This window comes from Buceros rhinoceros, unplaced genomic scaffold (assembly GCF_000710305.1).
Source record: "Buceros rhinoceros silvestris isolate BGI_N320 unplaced genomic scaffold, ASM71030v1 scaffold32893, whole genome shotgun sequence".
Classification (NCBI taxonomy): Eukaryota; Metazoa; Chordata; class Aves; order Bucerotiformes; family Bucerotidae; genus Buceros; species Buceros rhinoceros.
In genome coordinates this window covers 12,781-16,851 of record NW_010405918.1, presented here as the reverse complement: position 1 = coordinate 16,851, position 4,071 = coordinate 12,781, and positions in this window count along the sequence as shown.

Here is a 4,071-nt window from a genome sequence, read left to right as displayed (position 1 = left end):
GGGAGCTTAAATAACACAGGCAAAAATGCTGCATTGAAACCCAAAAATAGAGCGGCCCGGACGGCCTCTCCCTCCCCATGTTGGCATCCTGATGGGTGCCAGTACCCGTGCCCAGTCCCGGGGCATGGTGTCTGGGTTCGCCCCCTCCCCGGCCAAGCGAGGTGGGCTGCTGCCCCTGGGGCCGGAGGGGAGCACGAGCCTGGAATCCTCCGGCAGAGCTGCCTGCAAGTCACCCAAGAGCCAAAATCCAGAGAAATCACCAGGGTTTTGTTTGTTTAACATTAACAATTCGGGGAGGGGGGAAGTGCGTTTCTTGGAGCTAAAACCAGATGTGAGCCATCTTAGCCACAAAGCGCTCTAGTCCTCTTCTGTTTGCTTTCCCCTAGTAAGATAAAAGAAACCGCAGAGAAGGTTTAGACCGCGGCGACTCGGGTTTCAACCCGGCTGCAGGGATGCTGGCAGATGCTGCTCGGTGAGACCACAAACCATCTTTTTGTTCGAGCGACACGGGGTCTGCCCGCTCCCCCCGGCACACGTCCTGGAGCTCGAGTGGGGCTGTCACTGCGCCTGGGGCTGAGCCGCAGCCTTTCGGCCGGGACAGAGGTTGGCTCGGTTTGGTTTCTGCCTTCGCATACCCGTATCCCCCATCACAGTGGTGCTGGCCATAACCACGTCCCCGTGTTGCAGTTCCATTTTGCACGGGAAGCGTCGTCTCTGCTGAGGAGGGAGAGGCTGGAGTCATCCCTCCAAGCCCTGACAGCCCAGTCCAGGGGAATCCTGCAGGATCTGCCTTCCCCTGCGGCTCCCGTAAATCTTTCCATGCTGCAGACAGGAGTTTCCCAACCAGGGCCAAGCTTCCCTGCTCTGGTTCCACCAGCCCTGTGCTCCTAGAGCGGTTACATCGACGTAGCTCTGCGGAGAAAACACTCTGCTCTGTGGGGTCCTCCTCTGTACCTGGAGCATTACTCGGGGAGTAATTAAAATAATTACCAAGGGTAATTAACCGTTGGAGGGTAAAGGAGAGCTTTAGCACTTTATATCAGCAACAATTAAATAAATTACCCTTTTTGTCTTGCAAAGAATGGGCAGACGGGGAAAAGGAGGAGGGAGATGTAGAGACCGGTGCAGTGGCGCGGCCGAAGTGAGCAGGGCTCGATGGCCCCTGCAATGGCAGCAAAGCGAACAGGCACCAAACGAATTACCAAGAGGCAGATGGAAACTGAACATACTCCACATGCCTGTGGCCGAAGCCAAGGGATGAAGCTGCTGCATCCGCCCTCCCGTGCAAGTGTGTGCCCGAGAATCGTTCTCCGTTGGAGCTAAATCACCCTGCTCCTCACCCCGCCTCGCACAGGGGAGGATGAGCAGGAGGAAAAGGGCGCCACGTTCTTCTGCTCTCTGCAAAACCCCTTCCCTGGGTGCATCCCCCTGGGGTGGTGGGTTTGCTCGGTGCTGCCGTTGGCTGCTGCTGCGTAGGCTGAAGCTGAGGTGGGCGCCACCACAGTGGGCTGGAGGAAGGTGGTCCAGATACCCAGCTCTCACCGTCACTCGATTTGCGCTCGTCAAATATTCCCAGGGCCTTCTTTGGCCCATCTCGACTATAAATCTTCCCGGCTCATTCAGTGCTGCAGCCTCTAGGTGGTGGTGATGTCTGAACATCGCTGTCTCACCGCACTGCAAACACAGCGTGGGGATGGCGGGGGACTCTGCCAGTTGGAGGTTCACCAGCTGCTTGCGGGGATGATGGCACCGTGAGCAGGAGCATGTACACAGCGGGGCAACGGGTGGTCCTCCCTGCCGGCCCTGGCCCTGCAGCCTCCTCGGCGAGGAAACGAGAGATTGCTGGAGTATGTGAGCTTGGAGGAAAAGAGACAGCAGAAATCCGAGTGGATTCGAAGATGAGGTCATTGCCCTGTTGCAGTCAACAGAAGTTTCTCTGTCTGGTTTAATAAGGTGAGGATTTCATTCTCTCAATCTTTGTGTAAATTTAATGTGCTGGGAAAATGGTGATAGTTATTACTCGGAATGAGAACTATGGGAATCCAGGCCGGCTGACCAGTGAGGGTCCTCTGTGGAGGATAGGGAAGTCAAAGCCCTGCTGGTGCCCCACTCCTCTTCCAGAGGTTTTCCACGCAGCATCTGTAACTCTCGATAAGCCGAAGTTTAGGCAGTACCATACGGCATCTATGTGTTCCGCCTGAAATGTGGCAGTTTGGCTCTGCTGCCTTTCTGGATTGAAATCTAACACCTCTCAAATGCTCCATGTCTGACAAATAGATCTGTTTTCTTTTAATCTCTTCTTTGCCCAGTCAATGGGCAGCTGGAACCAACAGTAGAAACTCGGTCCTGCCCTGTAGAGCTTCACCTGGCTGGTCAGACTTTGGTAGGACCATGCCCTCTGCCACCCCTGGGCTCTGCTGCAGAGCCGCGGACCTGTTTGCTGTAAGACGGCCAGCAGAGCCCTCACGGGTCTGGGTTTATTGGTATTTATTTATAGATATCCTAGCTCGCATCTGTCTTCTAGGATTTACATGAAAGAACCTGCTTTGATAAAACAGAGAGACCATACAGGAGCTGGAAGAGAAGAACGTAAGAAAAGAGGCTGCTGTAAAAAGGCTCTTGCACATCCAGCTCTGCTACCTCGCGTGTCACGGGAAATTCAGCTGTCTGACATGAAAACGGGGTTGGAACCATTCAAAGGTGAGACTATAACTCATCTCTCATGAGAGATTTATTTTTAAGATCCCTATCTTGTCCTTAAATGAGCTGCAGGTGCCAACTCACCCAGCTCTCCTTTGATCCTGGGAGTCAACTTGGTCCCATCTTCCGGAGAAGGAGCCTCTGTTTCCACGTCCCCAGTGAACCACCAGGTCGCACACAAACGTGTGGGCGCTCAGCTCCGGAGCAGGAGACGCACGGTCTGGTATTGGAGCATTTAACGCGGTAATTCACGGGTTTCCTTGCACCAAAAAGAGCCTGACGTTACATAAAGCGGGCTGGAAATGATCCTCGCTGAAAGACCACGAGAACAGAGTCCTGCAGGAGCAGCCTAATGAAACCCAGAGCGCTCAAACAAGCAGAACAAAACAACCAGCTTGCTTTCATAACTGTCCTCAGCGTGCAGCTGCGAGCCTGGCGGTGATGGGGGCAGTCCTGCCGGGCCCGACCCACCGCTGCCGTCCGCACCAACACAAGTGTTAGGCACAAACAGCTGGTTTAACAGGGATGGGAGAGACGAGCTGATGACTGGAAGACGTCTCGAGTGGTCCCTCAGCCGCTCCTCAGCGCATTGTGCTCCAGATCCTGCCCCAGTATCATTGCCCTTCTCTGGACACACTCCAGCCCCTCAGTGAGCCATCACAGGACGGTGGGTGAGGAGTACATGCTGTAGGAGCCCTCCAGTTAGTGCACATGTTCGCAGAGCAGGGTTGTAATCTATGGGACCAACACATCTCGTTTCCAGAGGCTGCAGCGTGGCAGCAGGGCTGATGCTGGGGATGGTGCCTTCAGCCTGGAGAGCCTCACGCCGGGTCACAACTCCCTTGGTGCTAGGTGGGTTGGCAATGCCTCGCCTCTTATCCACAGACAGCTCTGGTCGTACCTTAAAATGACTTTCTAGACGTGGTACAGTGCTGTCACTCCTGGTTTGGACCCAGGAGAAGTGCCCGCCCGCTGCACAAGCCGGGAACTGCCTCTGCTGCGTGCGTGAGCTGGACGGGAGGGATGTTCTTGTTCCCGGGGGAGCTGCTGCCTTCGGCACTCGCTGACCATTTTCCATCAAACCCGTTTAGGCAGACTTTTTGTTGGGGAAAAATAAATTATGTTTTCAATTTCCCCTTGCATGTTGAGAGCTTCATGTTTCCGTGTTCCCTGCTTGGCCTTGGCTCATCCCACCAGGACCATCAGTGCTGGGGGAACAGCAAACCCCTCCAGCCACGCGGGCTCCCAGCTCTGTCCCCAGTGTCCTGCTGTGCCTGGCTGGGGACTGCACCTACCGCCACCCCGGGCAGGAGCTGAGCCGAGCCGGGACACCCAGCACCGGCCACAAAGACTCCTGACCTCAGCACCTGG